Genomic DNA, 17878 nt, shown 5'->3' with positions numbered 1-17878 from the left:
AAATTATGCTTTAGTAAAAATATTGGTGTTAAGGTTTGTGATTCCCTATGCAAGCACGAAAGTCAATAATTATGCAATGAAATTATATCCTACTTGTGGTGCATTATTCGGTGTTAATTATGCTTAATTCTCTCTTATGAGATTATTCGTTTCATGGTTGGTCATTTCTCAATCTTTTGCTAGCCTTCATTTGCCACTAAGTATGATCACTACTTGTGCATCCAAAAACCTTTAAACCGGTTTTGCCACATGAGTCCACTATATCTACCTATATGTGGTATTCTTTTGTCATTCTAATCAAATTTGTATGTGCCATCTCTAATTTTCAAAATAAACTTCTCTTTTGTGTGTTCGTACCGCTCGCGGAGCGGTGAGGGGTGGCTAATATTTTCCATGCTAGATGTGTTATTCTCACGATGAGTGTTTATTCACTTATCATTGCACGAGAGTAAGGCAAAGGTATTAGGGATGCCCAGTCCTGAAATGAAAAATGAATTTACTTTATGTTGTCAAATAATAAATTCCTTGGAAAGTGTTGGTATGGAAGGCAGCCGTGGATACGGTTAGCCATGGAAAGTGAAAGTATGGTGGAAAAGGGAATAAACTTTATTTTCTGTTTGGAAATCGCCTATGATATATCTAGCATGGAAAGTGTTGGGAACTCTAAGTCTTTTTCGCTGGTGGGAAAGGCACACCTGCCAAAATGTTTTTATCTCTAAGTTTTTCGCTTTGAGCTCTGGCACCTCTACAAATCCCTACTTCCCTCTATGAAGGGCCTTTCTTTTACTTTATGCAATTTTTATTTTGAATTTGAGTCTCCATCTTCTCTTATAAAAGCACCAACTAGGAGGCAATATGATCGTACTTGAGCATTGGGTGTAGTTAATATTCGAGTGTGTTTCATGAATGGATCAATGATTGAGCATGATGGGCTAGGGATAACTTATTTTAGCATTGATATTTTGAAAGACATGGTTGCTTGTTGGTATGCTTGAGTATTTGAGTTATCATGTCAAAACTAGACTATTGCTTTGAACCACATAAAAGTCCAAATGTCCATGCTATAAAGAAAAGAATATGAGATGACATGTTAGGCAGCATTCCACATCAAAAATTCTATTTTTATCACTTACCTACTCGAGGACGAGCAGGAGTTACGCTTGGGGATGCTGATACGTCTCCAACGTATCTATGATTTTTGATTGTTCTATGTTGTTATATTATCAATCTTGGATGTTTTATAATCATTTTATATCATTTTTTGGTACTAACCTATTGACGTAGTGCCAACTGCCAATTGTTGTTTTCTGCATGTTTTTTACATCGCAGGAAATCAATACCAAACGGAGTCCAAATGCAATGAAACTTTATGGAGATTTTTGATGGACCAGAAGACACCCAATGGGCAAAGGCAGCACCTGGGGGGTGCTCCGAGGGGAGCACAACCCACTAGGGCGCGCCAGGAGGCCCAGGCGTGCCCTGGTGGGTTGTGCCCACCTCGGGTACCCCACGGACCGCCTCTTTACTCTATAAATACCCCAATATTCCCGAAACCCTAGGGGAGTTGACAAAAATCAATTCCAGCTGCCGCAGAGTCCAGAACCACCAGATCCAATCTAGACACCATCACAGAGGGGTTCACCACTTCCATTGGTGCCTCTTTAATGATGCGTGAGTAGTTCTTTGTAGACCTTCGAGTCCATAGTTAGTAGCTAGATGGCTTCCTCTCTCTCGTTTGATTCTCAACACAATGGTCTCTTGGAGATCCATATGATGTAACTCTTTTTGCGGTGTGTTTGTTGGGATCGGATGAACTTTGAGTTTATGATCGGATCTATCTTTTTATATCCATGAAAGTTATTTGAGTTTCTTTGATCTCTTATATGAATGATTGCTTATAGCCTCGTATTTCTTCTCCGATATTTGGGTTTTGTTTGGCCAACTTGATCTATTTATCTTGCAATGGGAAGAGGTGCTTTGTAGTGGGTTCGATCTTACGGTGCCTCATCCCAGTGACAGAAGGGGAACCGACACGTATGTATCATTGCTACTAAGGATAAAACGATGGGATCTATTGATAACCCACAATTATAGGGGATCAATTGTAGCCTCTTTCTATAAGTAAGAGTGTCGAACCCAATGAGGAGCTAAAGGTAGAACAAATATTTCCTCAAGTTCTATCGACCACCGATACAACTCTACGCACGCTTGACGTTCGCTTTACCTAGAATAAGTATGAAATTAGAAGTACTTTGTAGGTGTGATAGGATAGGTTTGCAAGATAATAAAGAGCACATAAATAAAATCTAGGGGCTGTTTAGATAAAGACACGACTAGGCTAGTTTTAGTAGAGAGCTTTTGTCAACAAGAAAGTTATTTGTCCCTAGGTAATCGATAACAAGTACCGGTAATCATTCTTGTAATTTTATATGAGGCAGGGGCATGAGCTAACATACTTTCTCTACTTGGATCATATGCACTTATGATTGGAACTCTAGCAAGCATACGCAACTACTAAAGATCATTAAGGTCGTGAAACCCAACCATAGCATTAAGTATCAAGTCCTCTTTATTCCCATACGTCATACCCCAGTTACTCGGGCTTAAGTTTCTGTCACTCTCGCAACCCACCGTAAGTGAACCATGAACATATTGCAACACCCTACAACGATGGCCCCTCATGGTTGCGCGAGAACGGAGGGCACCGTAGGGCAGCACCATAAATAAAATATACAATCATACCAACCAAGATCACGATTAACCCACAGGACAAAACGGATCTACTCAAACAGCATAGGATAACCATAGATCATTGGGAAATAATATATGGAGTTGAGCACCATGTTTAAGTAGAGATTATAGCGGGGAGAAGAGGTGTTACACCGCTGCATAGAGGGGGAGAGAGTTGGTGTTGACGGTAGCAAGATTGTTGATGTAGATCGTCGTCCCGATCCTTGCCCCGGTGGCACTCCGGCGCCACCGGAAGCGAGGGGGAGAGAGCCCTCCTACTTCTTCTTCATCCTTGGCCTCCCCCTAGATGGGGAGGAGAGTTCCCCCTCTGGTTCTTGGTGTCCATGGCGGCGGAGGGGCGGGAGCCCCTCCGAGATTGGATCTCCCTCTCTGTTCTCTTCTGTTTCGCGTTCCCCAGATCTGGCAGAAAACCGTTTCTTATATTCCCGGAGATCCGTAAATCCGATTGCGCTGAGATTTGAACATGATTTTTTATGGATATAAGCTTCCTTGTGCCCAAAGTAGAGCTCCAACTGACGTACGAGGTGGGCACAACCCACCACGGCATGCCAGGGGCCTCTGGTGCGCCCTGGTGTCTTGTGGTCTGTGTGGGCCTCTGTTTGCGGTGATTCCAACTCCTAAAAATCACATATATTCCAAAATAATTCTCCATGAAATTTTATTGCATTTGGACTTCGTTTGATATGGATACTCTGTGATACAAAAAAACATGCAGAAAACAGGAACTGGCACTGGGCATTGCATCAATAGGTTAGTCCAATAAATCATATGAAAAGTTGCCAAAAGTGTGTGAAAGTGATATAATATTGGCATGAAACAATCAAAAATTATAGATACGGCAGAGACGTATCATCTATCTCTACATAGATAGATCTTGTCTACATCATGTCATCGTTCTTATTGCATTACTCTGTTTCTCCATAAACTTAATACACTAGATGCATGCTGAATAGCGGTCGATGTGTGGAGTAATAGTAGTAGCTGCAGGCAGGAGTCGGTCTACTAATCTTCGACGTGATGCCTATATAATGATCATTGCCTGGATATCGTCATGATTATTTGAAGTTCTATCAATTGCCCAACAGTTGTTTACCCACCATTTGCTATTTTTCTTGAGAGAAGCCACTAGTGAAACCTACGGCCCCCGGGTCTCTTTCTCATATTATTTTCCTTTGCGATCTATTTTCCTTTGCTTTTATTTTCAGATCTATTAAACCAAAAATACAAAAATACCTTGCTGCATTTTATTCTTATTTATTTTATTTAGCGTTCGATCTATGTCGGGTGGTTGGTACGACATATGCCAATGGATGGCTTATCATTGTGGGAGCCAATAAAACGTCGCCGGTGCCTGGAAACGGGATGAGGCGAAGACATGCACGCCGGCGAATCTTACCCAGGTTCGGGGCTCTCCGAGGAGATAACACCCCTAGTCCTGCTCTGCGGGGTCTCCGCATAATCACTAGCTCGACAAAGAGTAGCTACAAGCGCTCCTAGAGTTGTTGGGATCAAGGGAGAAGAAGAACAAGACTAGCTCTTACTTCTCTCTATCTATGGTGTGTGTGCGTGTGCTCTCTTGGATGCGAACCCTTTGCATGGGTGCTCCGGGGGGTTTATATAGGCCTACCCCCCGGGGATACAATGGTAATCCAGCTGGGATCTGGTCCCAGCCGTCAGTGTCTATGCTCGCCGGCTTCTCCGCCGGCTGCTGGGTCCCGCCGGCTGCCGGTTACTTGGTCGACAGGCCGGCCCCACCGCCTAGGGCTCTGTTGGCGGCTGCTTACTGTAGCCGCGCCTCTGATGATGAGGGCTTTGTCGAGGTGAGCATGGCTACAGTGGGCCGCCTCGGGGGCTATCACTGTAGCCTCACCTCGTCTTGTCTCCTTAATGGGGCTCCTGCTTCGAGGAAGGGAGTAGCCGGCTTCCGGAGGCCAGCCACGCTCCTGGCCGACTAGGGAAAGCCGGGCCGCCTTCACGCCTCTCTCTGGCTGAAGGGGCCCGCAGTCCTTGGGCCGTACAGGAGGGGGTCGTGGATGACGTCGTAGCTGGCGTGGCTACAGTGCCGGGCCGCACGGGAGACATCCCTCCCGTACGGCCTCCTGTAGCCATGCCCGCCTCGGGCTTCGGGGGTCGTGGGCCGCACTATGGCCATGCCCCGTCAGGTCGTCGTTATGCAGGGGCGGTTGTGGTCTCGGCCGGCTTCTAGGAGTCGGCGTTCTTCTTGGCCGGCTTCTTGGAGTCGGTGAGGCTGGGTCGCCTTCCGGGAGTCGGCTTTGGTGGTAGCTGGCCGGGGAAGGCGGCCCAAATGCTTGGAGTGCTTGAAGGCCCAAAAGGCCTGATAAATTTTTTGAAGAGCCAGGGGTAGCCGGCTTAGCTACCCGTGGCCACTTACTCCGACAGTAGTCCCCGAAGCTGATCGGGCTTCGAGGGGGAGTAGGGTCCGAGAAGCTCGATCAGCTTCCCATCGCGACAAGCCGGCAGCTGGGAGCCGGCCTTGGTCAGGCATGTCGCCTGAGCCGAAATCTTCTGGAGTCGGAGGGCGGGAATCCGCTGGCATGCGCGCCGGGCCGCGGGCCGACGGCGCGCCACGTAGCCGGAAAGCCTGCCAGTCCACGCGCGAGACAGGACGTTGCCGCAGAGAGGGGGCCCGCCACGTCCGCGCCCCGGCCCAGGCGCGGATCTTTTGTATCCCGAAACCGCCCGCACGCTCCGTGCGGCAGTTTCGGCTCGCACTTATGCGTAGTAAACGCGAGACGTGGGGGGAGTGGGCGCAGTTAATCCCGCGTCTCCCCCCCACGTCCGGCCTCTTCGGCCGCGTGAGGCTATAAGTAGGGGGAGGTGGAGGGCGGCAGACCCTCGCACGCTCCTCCTACTTCCTTCGTCTTCTCGCCTTGCTCGTTCTCGCAAGAGCGCCTCGCCGCCGCGCTCTTCCTCCGCACGCTCCTCTGCCGCCGTGCTAGCTTCCGCCATGCCTCCCCACGTAGAGCAGCGCGGCGGGGATTGGGATGGCTCCATCGTCCACAACGACCACATCGACTTCCTCCGCGACACACGGCGTCTTCCCAGTGCGGACAAAGTGGAGGTCCGCCTCGCGCCGGAGAAAGAAATCAGGCCGGCGTCGCGGGATGGCGAGCGGGTGGTCTTCCGCTCGCACTTCCTGCGCGGCTTCGGCTTGCCAGTGAGCGCCTTCTTCCGCACCTGGCTGGACTTCTATCAGCTCCAGCCGCACCACCTCACCCCCAACGCGGTGGTGCTGCTGTCGGCCTCGTCACCCTGTGCGAGGGCTATCTCGGCGTCCTCCCCACCCTGGAGCTCTGGGGGGTTCTTCCAGTCGAAGCTGGGTACGCGCAGCCAGGGCGTGCCAGCCCACACTGGCGCCTTCATTGCGTCGCGGAGATCGGGCGCCGACAACCCCTTCCCCGTCATCACGCTGATCCAATCGGTGAAGAAGTGGCAGAAATCATACTTCTACGTGCGGAACATCGCTCCACGGGGCGACTTCGTCAACCTGCCGGCTTACGTAGCCGGCCCGCCGGCGGGGAGGCTGCCCCAGTGGTCCTTCCGGGCGGTGCGCTGTCGCAGGGAGGAAACGCCGCCATCGCCCGCCTGCGGGTGATGGTCCAGACGGAGGGCCTGACGGGGCCCGACCTCCTGGCCGCGTTCGTCACACGCCGGGTCCTTCCGCTCCAGAGCCGGCCTCATCTGATCTGTCAGATGAGCGGCCAGCTCGACCCGAGCCGGATGTGTACCAAGGAGATGCCGCAGGCCGACGCTGCCGACATGGTGAACTACCTCGCCAACTGCCAGCTTCCCGACGACTGGCAATTCGGCAAGGAGCCATACAGCCGCGCCAATCCTCCGCCTACGGTACGCTCCCCTTCTCTTTTTCTCTTTGTCGCCGAGTTCCTCCGGGCCGACTCTAACTCAGTCGGCTCGCTCTTTCGACAGAATCCTCTGCTTCGGCCGGCCAGCGGGGCGGACGTGGAGCGCCGCTTCGTCCCCGACCGGACCGAGCACGACCAGGAGGACCCCGATCTGGGGGCGGTCCATATGGAGGAAGCCGCCGAGCCGGCTGGTGGCCAAGCCGGCGGCGAAGCAGGCGGCGCCGGGTTCTCCGCGACCTTCGATGATTGGCCGGACAAGGACGAAGCCGAAGTCGTCCCACCCCGCCAGCCAGCCTCCGGACACGGCGCGGGCTCCTCCGGCGCGCAGCCTGCTCGGGGTAGAGGCCAGAAACGTCGCGCCGCCCAGGGCATGTTCGGTAGCCGGACGAAGAAGCCGAGGGGTGGGGCGGCGGCCACCAGGCGGGAAGAAGCGGCCGCGAAGGCGGCTCGCTTCCGCAAAGTGGTGAAGCAGCCGCAGGCTATGTCAGCGTAAGCTTTCTTTCTTTCTGTGTATTCTCCTTCTTTCTTTTCTTGGGTGGTCTTCTGAACCTTTGTCTTCTTTTCTTTAATCAGAGCTCCACTGTCACTCGAGCGGGCGGCCGCCGGCTCCGTTGTCGAGTCGCCGGGGGGCTCTGGGAGCACCGCCCGCCGCGTGGATCCCCGCGCCGCCCTCCTGGAGGCGACAGAAAGGAACGCGCGGGAGGAGAGGGAAGCGCGGGAGGCGGAGGCACGGAAGGCAGCCGCCGCCCAGGCAGCTCAGGACGAGGAGGCGGCGAAGGCGCTCGCCGAGACCGCAGCCAAGGCCCAGGCAGAGGCCGAGGCCGAAGCGGCGGCAGGGGAGGCCTTGATGGTTACCCCCCTGCGCGCCATGGCGCCCGGGGACGCGGATCCCTCGCCAGGGGGAGCCAGCGGTTCCCAGCCGGGTCTGGGCGGGAGCGGTGACGACGTCATCTTCGTGAGGGAGGCGCCGGGGCCGACTCCTCCGACCAGGGCGGCCCAAGGCGGTCAGACCGAGCCTGCGCCCGCACAGTCGGCGGAAGGCGAGCCGGCCGCGGGAGCTGCGGTGGCGGTCCGGGTTCCGCCAAGCCGGCGCGCAGGGAAGGCCGCGTCGGAGCCGCAGAAGGCGGCGTCAGAGCCATGGCCGGCCGTGGGCTCCAGCTCGTCGGCCCAAGACGCGGAGGCGGCCAGCGCTACCTCCGGGTGGACGCCAGGCGGAGGGTCGGCCGTAGTGAACATCGCCACGCAAGACGTCCGGACCCGGCTCCAGGGCCAAGCCGCGGCGCTGCGGCAGTTCACCGACGAGTTCCTCGCCACGCGGGCTGCCATCCGGGTTAGTATTCTCATTTTCTTCTTGATTTCTCTCGTGGGGGCGCGTCAGCGCACCCACTGGGTGTAGTCCCCGAGTTCCGAGTCGGCTGCTGAGCAGGCGGCTTGGAACTTCTTGGAGATTTTGTTTTTGCTGCTTTTGTTCTTACTTTGGTCTTCTGTCCATCTTGCAGGACTACCACAACCTCCGAGCGGCCGCCTTCAACTCCCAGGCTCGGGAGCTGACGCAGAAGACCGCCGATCTCGCTGAAAGCCGAGGTATGTGACTTGATCTCTATCTCATGTGGGGGCGCGTCAGCGCACCCACTGGGTGTAGTCCCCGAGATTCGGGCCGACTGCTGAGCAGTCGGCTCGGATCTTCCTTGATGTTTTCTCATCGTTCTTCTTGTTCTTCTATCTCTGCAGCGGCCAACGCCAGTCTGAGGGCACAGCTGGGGGAGTCCCAGACTGCTCTTCGTGCCAAGGACGCGGAGCTTGCCGCCTTGGTGCAGGAGCGCGATCGCCTGGTCAAGAAGCTGGCCGACCAGGAGGAAAGCCACAAGGCGGTGCTGAAGGCCGCGCAGGACCGCGAAGCCGCCCTCCAGGCTGAGTTCGAGACGGAGGCGGTCGCCTGGAACGACGCCAGGCAGACTCTGGTCTCCGGCTATGGCCAGATTGAGGATCTGGTTGACGGTAAGTCGTCTACCCCTTCGTCCTTTCTTGCCATCTGTCATTTTGACTTGTTTTTCTGACTTGGGGTTCTTCTTTTCTTTTCTGCGCAGAGTACTTCCCCGGCTATTCCACTGCCGCCAACCAGGCCATCGAAGCTCGTCGCCAGGCGAAGAGGCAAGCCGGCTTCGAGATTTCGCCGACTGCCGGCCGCTCGCTGGAGGAGCAGCTCCTGGCGATCCAGGCTCGTATCCAGCCGGCTCACAGGCTGCTCCGCCGGCTTCAGTGTGCCGGGTCGCAGGTCCTGGCCGCCCTCTGGCCCGGCCAAGTGATCCCGCGCACTCCCAGTCGGACCGCCAACTGGCTGGAGGTGGCCGTCGGGCGCTTCGAGGCTTGGAAGGCGTCAGCGGCTCGCTCCGGCGCCGGGCGGGCGCTGGAGTTCGTCAAGGCCTGGTACCCAGGCCTGAATCTGGACCAGCTGGCGACCTGGCGGCAGCAAGCCGACACGGAGCTCGAGCCGGCGCGGCCGGCCATCATTCGGCGAGCTTCGGCGATCGCCGACTACACCGACACCAACGTCTTCGCCCCCGAGGTGGACGACAATGGGGTCGCCCAGCCGGAAGATTGGTTCGTGCTGGACCCGGCGCACATCGAGGACTCGGCGGAGGAGATCGACTCCAGCGACGAGGGCGAAGAGGAGGGGGAGGAGGGTGAAGACGTCGAGCCGGCTGGTGGAGCAGCCGGCCAGCCTGACCGCGCCTCCAGCACTACGCTGCGTGCGAGTGCGTCTCCTGTTGCGGGAGGCGGTCAAGCCGGGACTAGCTAGGCGGCCACTCCTTCAGCCGGCGAGCTGCCTTCACCGACCAACTCGGCCTTCGCGCCTTTGTCTTCTTTCTTTTGTTTCCTGTCTTGTTACTTTTGAACAATGTTCGATTAAGTCTGCGCAATTCCACCCACTGGGTGTATTCAAACGTGATTCTGTTGCCAGCCTTTAGGCGGCTTTATGTATATAAGTTATGCAATCGGCTTTTCCTTGTACTTTCGCTTTTTGTCCTTCTGCTTTTTTCCTTTGCCACCCTCCCTTGGTTGCCGCCTCCCTAGTCAAACAGTTGCTCTGCAATCTGTAGCCGGGGAGTGCCTGGCCGATTGGGGAGGGGGAAGTACTTTTAGCTCGGTCGGACTTAAGCTAAGTTTTTAGGAAGCCGGCCAGCCGGCTGTTGTGACAGTCGGCAGGCGTATATAGAGGCCGTCTTTTTGCTATATAGGTTAGTTGTTCCTTAGCCGTTTTCGTGTGGGCGTCCTTTCTGTCTTCTCTCTTGCTAGTCGGACAGTCAGTTCTTTGAGCTGCGACTTTCAACAAGAGAGGACTGGGGAGCCGGCGCACTACTTTGCTGACTTCGGGAAGAACTTATAATATAGCTTAAGGCGGCCAGTCCCCGGGCCGACTAGTCGGACCCGGTGCCGGACAAGAATTCAAAATGTAATAAGACATTCATGGATATGACACTCGTCATCCATAGATAAATAAAAGGCAGTCCCCGAGTACTGTTCGGGGGGCCTGTTGGTTTGTAACTTAATACAAAAAGGGGTAACGTGATACCTACTGCTTTTCAGCTGTAAAATCGTCTTAGGAGGTTTGCGTTCCATGGTCGCTCCGACTCCTTGCCGGAGTCGTCTCTCTTGCGTGCTCTTGGCTTTTGCGCGTCGATCAAGTAGTAGGAGTCGTTGCCGAGTGCCTTGCTGACGACAAAGGGGCCTTCCCAAGGGGCCGAGAGCTTGTGCTGGCCGGCTGTTCGCTGGATCAGCCGGAGCACAAGGTCGCCCTCTTGGAAGGATCTTGGCTTGACCTTGCGGTTGTAGTAGCGGCGCAGGCCTTGCTGGTAGATGGCGGACCGGCTGAGGGCTAACAGCCGGCCTTCTTCCAGTAGGTCGACGCCGTCTTCTCTTGCTTCTTTGGCTTCTTCCTCCGTGTACATGGTGATCCGAGGCGAGTCGAACTCGATGTCGGTTGGGATGACAGCCTCGGCACCATACACGAGGAAGAATGGAGTGAAGCCGGTTGACTTGTTGGGTGTAGTGCGCAGACTCCAGAGGACAGCCGGCAGCTCTTCGAGCCAGCAGCCGGCCGATCGCTCCAGTGGTACAACCAGTCGGGGCTTGATGCCGGAGAGGATAAGTCCATTTGCTCGCTCGACCTGGCCGTTTGACTGCGGGTGGGCAACGGATGCTAAGTCCAGTCGGATGCCCTGTGTCGCACAGAAACGTGCCAGTGCGCCTTTGGCGAAGTTCGTGCCGTTGTCGGTGATGATGCTGTGCGGCACGCCGTACCGAGTAGTGATGTCGGTGATGAATGTCACGGCAGTCGGCCCGTTCAGCTTCTTGATGGGCTTGGCTTCGATCCACTTTGTGAACTTGTCCACCGCAACGAGCAGGTGTGTCATGCCACCGCGGGCCGTCTTGAAAGGGCCCACCATGTCCAGTCCCCAGACGGCGAAAGGCCAGGTGAGGGGAATGGTCTTGAGGGCAGAAGCCGGCAGGTGTTGTTTGGAACTGGAGACTTGACATCCTCTGCAAGTCTTGACTATTTCTTTAGCATCCTCCAAGGCAGTCGGCCAGAAGAACCCATGGCGGAAAGCCTTGGCCACGAGGGATCTTGAGGCGGCGTGGTGGCCGCATTCGCCTTGGTGGATGTCTTTGAGGATTGCCACTCCTTTTTCTGGCTCGACGCAACGCTGGAAGACTCCAGTAACGCTGCGCTTCACCAGCTCCCTATTGATTATTGTGTATGCTGCGGCTCGTCGTTGCACTAGTCTTGCTGCGATCTCATCAGCCGGCAGCTCTCTGCTGACTAGGAACTTGAGGATGGGCTGGGCCCATGAGGGAGCTATGACTTCTTCTGCTGTTATCGTGGCCACCATGACTCGGGTGGGTGGGTTGGGTGTTGCGTTGGGGTCGACCACCACTTCTTGCGTCGTTGCAGTCCCCGGGCCGACTGCTGCAGTCCCCGGGCCGGGCTCTGAGGTCCCTGGACTGGGTGCGACTACGTCGGTTCCCGGGGCAGTCGTCGAAGTCCCTGTGCCGCCTGCGGGATTTCTTGAGCCGGATCCGGCTGTTTCTGGCGCAGGCGGTACGAAGATGGAATCCGACTCTGGAGACGGCTTGATGGATGGCTTGAGGAGGCGCTGGAGGGAGACGCCAGTCGGTATGGCTTGTCGGGTGGAGCCGATCCGTGCTAGGGCATCTGCTTGGTCGTTGTCGGCCCTTGGCACGTGAAGGAACTCGCACCCTTCGAAGTGTCCGCTCATCTGCTGGACGAGGAAGCGGTAGCTCGCCATGTTCGCGTCCTTGGCGTCCCAATCGCCAGATGATTGCTGGACCACTAAGTCGGAGTCGCCGAAGCACAGGATCCGGCGTATGCCGAGCTCTTTGGCTAGCCGGAGCCCATGTACGAGCGCCTCGTACTCGGCCACGTTGTTGGAGGCGGCGAAGTGGATCTGCAGCGTGTACTTGAGCTTGTCGCCTTTGGGAGAGGTGAGGATGATGCCGGCTCCCAAGCCGGTGCGCATCTTGGACCCGTCAAAGTGCATCCGCCAATGGGTGGAGTCGGGAGCCGGCGGTAGGTACTGGGTCTCGGCCCAGTCGACGAGGAAATCGGTCAATGCTTGCGACTTGATGGCGGTGCGGGGTTGATAGAAGATCGTGTAGGGCGCCAAGGCAATGGCCCATTTGGCCACCCGGCCAGATGCATCCCGGCTGCCTATGATCTCGGCGAGCGGGGCAGTGCACACGACCGTGATGGGGTGCTCTTGGAAGTAGGGCTTCAATTTCTTGGCAGCGAAGTACACCCCATAGCACATCTTCTGGTAGTGCGTGTAGTTTTGCTTTGAGCTAGATAGTACTTCGCTGAGATAGTAGACCGGCCTCTGGACCAGCTGGGCTCGGCCTTCCTCCGGGCGCTGGACCACAACAACAGTGCTGACGACTCGACTTGTCGCGGCGATGTAGAGGAGCATGGGCTCCTTCTCAGTTGGCGCGGCCAGGACAGGCGGAGTGGTCAACATTTTCTTCAACTCATGGAAGGCTTGGTCGGCTTGATCATTCCACTCAAAGTGAGTGGACTTCTTCATGAGTCGGTACAGGGGGAGAGCCTTCTCTCCTAGTCGGCTGATAAAACGGTTCAGGGAGGCTAAGCAGCCAGTGAACTTCTGCACATCTCGCAGCTTGGTGGGTATCTCCATCCTCTCGATGGCCTTGATCTTGACAGGGTTGCACTCAATGCCGCGTTCGGAGACCAGGAAGCCGAGCAGCTGGCCGGCTGGCACTCCGAACACGCACTTCTCGGGGTTGAGCTTGATCTGGAATCGGCGCAAGTTGGCAAATGTTTCCTTCAGGTCTTCCAGCAAGGTACCGCGCTTCTCTGTCTTCACCACAATGTCGTCTACGTAGACGTGGGCATTTCTGCCGAGTTGTTTCAAGAGACATTTCTGCATGCAACGCTGAAAAGTGGCACCGGCGTTTCTCAAGCCGAATGTCATTGTCAGGTAGCAGAAAGCTCCAAAGGGTGTGATGAAGGCAGTCTTCAGGCGGTCAGCTGGGTCCAACTTGATCTGATGATACCCTGAGTATGCATCCAAAAAACACAACAGCTCGCATCCGGCTGTAGAGTCTATTACTTGGTCAATCCGTGGCAAAGCAAACGGATCCTTTGGGCAGGCCTTGTTCAGACTTGTGTAGTCTATACACATGCGCCACTTGTTATTCTTCTTCAAAACCAGAACGGGATTGGCAAGCCATTCTGGAAAGAACACTTCCATGATGAAGCCGGCTGCGAGGAGCCGGGCTATCTCTTCTCCCACGATTCTTCGCTTCTCTTCTGATAGTCGGCGGAGGGGTTGCTTGACCGGCTTCGCATCAGCTCGGACATGTAATTTGTGCTCGGCGAAATCCTTCGGGACACCCGGCATGTCCTTTTGGGACCACGCAAAGATGTCTCGATTCTCACGGAGGAAGTCGGCGAGCTCGCCTTCCTATTTACTGTCCAAGTTCGCCCCAATCACGGCGAACCTCTCCGGGTGCTCCGGGTCTAGAGGTATCTTCTTCGTCTCCTTGGCAGGCTGGAAGGAGCCCTGCGCATCACAATCCTTGGGGTTGGGGGACAAAGTCGGCTGCTTGCCGGCCATGGCCACAACCCGTTCTAGCATCTTCTTCTCTTCCGCCACCACGAGGGACTCGGCCAGCCGGCTGCTGGCCATGGCACACTCGATGGACTTCTTGTAGTCGCCGGCTACCGTGATGATCCCCTTCGAGCTCGGCATCTTCATCTTCAGGTAGGCATAGTGGGGCACAGCCATGAACTTGGCCAAGGCAGGTCGGCCAAGTAGTGCATGATAGGGGCTCTCCAGGTCCACCACCTCGAACCATATTGCTTCCCGGCAGAAGTGATCTTTGTCTCCGAAGAGAACATCCATTTTGATCTTGCCGATTGGAGAGCAAGATAGGCCGGGTACGATACCATGGAAGACAGTGCAGCTCGGCATGAGCTGCTTTGCTTTGATGTTCAGCTTGTCCATGGTGTCGCGGTACAGTATGTTGATACTGCTTCCGCCGTCTATCAGGACGCGGGAAAATCTGGCAGCTCGCCTCTCCGTCGCAAGGGTGACGTCCAAGACCATAGCATAGGAGCCAGGCGAAGGCATCACCTCTGGGTGGTCGGCCTGGCTCCAGCTGATGGGCTTTTCCGACCAATGCATGAACTCGGCGGTGCTAGAGGCGACTGCGTTTACTTCTTGGTGTTGCCGGCGTCGGCTGCGCTTGTCGTCGACTTGACTCGTAAAGACGACGTAGGTGTCGTGCGCTTCGGGGAACTCGTCTTGGATGGCGCCGACTGCCGGCCGGGCCGCCGACTGCTGGGGAGCTGGAGGCGGCGGGCCGGGAGGCGGAGGCGGCACGATCCCTTCGCCCTTGGTGATGCGGGTGAGCCAGTGGCATTTTCGTGTTGTATGGTTGGACGGCTTCGCGCCGCTGTGGAACTTGCAGGGGGCATCGAGTGCTTGTTCGTAGGAGAAGGACGGCTGCCAGGGCGGCCGGCCTCCCTTCTTCTTGGGAGCAGGCCGCTCTTCGGGCTGCTCGTCTTCAATTGTGGCCACCTGCCGACTGGAGGAAGTCGGCATGGGGCCCTTGCGCTTGTGGTCGTTCTGGTAGGGGTGCCGGTTTGAGTCGCCAGCCGGCTGCTTGGGAGCCGGAGCAACTACCTTCCCCGAGGCGTCCACTCGGAGCTCGGTCCTCATGGAGGAGTCGGCAGTGGCGTATTTGTCGGCGATGACGAGTAGCTCGTCGAGGGTGGCGGGCTCGTCGCAGAGGAGTCGGTGCTTGAGGAGGGTGCCCTCTCGGCACCCGGCAGTGAAGTACTCGATGGCCTGGACCTCATGCACTCCCTCGCAGGAGTTGCGGAGCTCGGCCCATCGCGTGAGGTAGTCGCGGGTCGACTCGTTGGGCCCTTGGACGCAGAGGGAGAGCTGTCGAGGCTTCGGAGGCCGCTTGTAGGTGCTGGTGAAGTTGCGGACGAAAGCCTCGGTGAAGTCCAGCCAACTGTTGATGCTGTAGGGCTTGAGACTGTTGAGCCATGTGCGCGCCGTGCCCTGCAGCATTAGGGGGACGTACTTCACGGCAACGCGCCGGTTGCCGTTGGCGATGCTGACGGCTGTGGAGTAGTCGATGAGCCAATCTTCCGGCTTCACCAAGCCGTTGTACTTGGGCGTGTCTCTGGGGAGCGAGAACCCTTTGGGGAAGGGCTCGTCGCGGATGCGGGGGCCAAAGCATGGCGGGCCGACATCGACTTCTTCTTCTAACGCCAGGGACCGAGCAAGGCGGTCGATCCTGTGGCGGGCGTCACTCTCGCCGATTCCTTCTCGGCGGCCAAGTCGGTCGCCAAGAGTCGGATGTGTGATGGGCGGCGGAGTGAGGCGTCTTTCTCTTCGAGGCGGAGGAGGAGGCGGCAGGTTTCCCTGATGTTCAACCGCCCGAGGGCGGCCTTCCGCGTCGCGCTCGATAGTGATGCGGGTCCGGCTGCGGCTGGCAGCCGGCTCCTTGTCTTTCTTCTGACGCGTGCCGCTCGCAGTCGGCGAGCGGGACGTCGCGGCGTGCTCCCGGCGCGGGGGATGGCTATCAGCTCGGGCGCCGGCTTCGTGCCGTTCTGCAGCCGCGTCGATCAGCTGCTGGATCCGTCTTGTCATGTAAGGGAGCTCATCGGCTCCCAGCCCATTGAGCTCCTCTGCCGCTGCCTGAGCGGCTCGCAGATTCTCGAGCGGGGTGGCGTAGACGGGGCGATCTGCGCCCAGCATGCTGGCAACGGCTGCACCGCGCTTCTGGACGAAGCCGGCTCGGCTCGGGCCGCTCGGCGGCGGCGTCCCGAAGGCGGCGCGGTCGACTTCGCGCTGGTGGGCCTCGGTGAGGCGTCTCATCGAGGCTATCTTCTTGCTCTCCGTGATGAGGGCAAGACGGGTGCCTCCAGGGTCTCGGCGTCGGCGTCAGCCGGGAGGGGGATGGAGAGGTCGTGGATCGCTGCTTGCTGAGCGTCGCGGGCGCTCCCGCCCGAGTTGGAGACGTGGCTGACGACCAGCACTTCGGTGACAGCACTGCTGTCGCTGTCAGCTCGAGGGAGTGGGTCGTCGAAGACCACCACGTCGGAGGGGTAGGCGTCGAGCGACGCGGTGTCGGAGTCGATGACATCGGGTCGGTGGAGCCAACAGACTCCATGTCCGCAGCAGGCTCGCTGGAGACGTGAAGTTGGTCGAGGAGGCTGACGAGGCGGCTCTCGGGGTAGTCGGTGCCTGCGTCGGACGCAGGCTCGTTGGAGATGCGAGTCTCGCCGAGCAGATCGGCGAGGCGGCTCGCTGCGCAGGCGTCGTCGACGCCTTGCAGCGCGTCGGGGCAAGCGCCATCGGGCGCAGCAGGCTGGCTGCGCTCGCGGGGAAGGAAGAAGGTTCCCGTCCAGAACAGGTCTCCGGACGACGGTGCACCTGGCCCCACGGTGGGCGCCAAATGTCGGGTGGTTGGTACGACATATGCCAAGGGATGGCTTATCATTGTGGGAGCCAATAAAACGTCGCCGGTGCCTGGAAACGGGATGAGGCGAAGACATGCACGCCGGCGAATCTTACCCAGGTTCGGGGCTCTCCGAGGAGATAACACCCCTAGTCCTGCTCTGCGGGGTCTCCGCATAATCACTAGCTCGACAAAGAGTAGCTACAAGTGCTCCTAGAGCTGTTGGGATCAAGGGAGAAGAAGAACAAGACTAGCTCTTACTTCTCTCTATCTATGGTGTGTGTGCGTGTGCTCTCTTGGATGCGAACCCTTTGCATGGGTGCTCCGGGGGGTTTATATAGGCCTACCCCCGGGGATACAATGGTAATCCGGCTGGGATCCGGTCCCAGCCGTCAGTGTCTATGCTCGCCGGCTTCTCCGCCGGCTGCTGGGTCCCGCCGGCTGCCGGTTCCTTGGTCGACAGGCCGGCCCCACCGCCTAGGGCTCTGTCGGCGGCTGCTTACTGTAGCCGCGCCTCTGATGATGAGGGCTTTGTCGAGGTGAGCATGGCTACAGTGGGCCGCCTCGGGGGCTATCACTGTAGCCTCACCTCGTCTTGTCTCCTTAATGGGGCTCCTGCTTCGAGGAAGGGAGTAGCCGGCTTCCGGAGGCCGGCCACGCTCCTGGCCGACTAGGGAAAGCCGGGCCGCCTTCACACCTCTCTCTGGCTGAAGGGGCCCGCAGTCCTTGGGCCGTACAGGAGGGGGTTGTGGATGACGTCGTAGCTGGCGTGGCTACAGTGCCGGGCCGCACGGGAGACATCCCTCCCGTACGGCCTCCTGTAGCCATGCCCGCCTCGGGCTTCGGGGGTCGTGGGCCGCACTGTGGCCATGCCCCGTCAGGTCGTCGTTATGCAGGGGCGGTTATGGTCTCGGCCGGCTTCTAGGAGTCGGCGTTCTTCTTGGCCGGCTTCTTGGAGTCGGTGAGGCTGGGTCTCCTTCCGGGAGTCGGCTTTAGTGGTAGCCGGCCGGGGAAGGCGGCCCAAATGCTTGGAGTGCTTGAAGGCCCAAAAGGCCTGATAAATTTTCTGAAGAGCCAGGGGTAGCCGGCTTAGCTACCCGTGGCCACTTACTCCGACAATCTATCCATCTACTACAATTTTATTCACGTCTGTTTGCCTATCTTGAGGCGTCGCTACCCGAAAGGGATTGACAACCCCTTTTAAATGTCGGGTTGCGAGTAGTTGT

Source organism: Aegilops tauschii, chromosome 6 (assembly GCF_002575655.3).
Source record: "Aegilops tauschii subsp. strangulata cultivar AL8/78 chromosome 6, Aet v6.0, whole genome shotgun sequence".
Lineage (NCBI taxonomy): Eukaryota > Viridiplantae > Streptophyta > Magnoliopsida > Poales > Poaceae > Aegilops > Aegilops tauschii.
Note: the sequence above shows the minus strand (reverse complement) of the source record.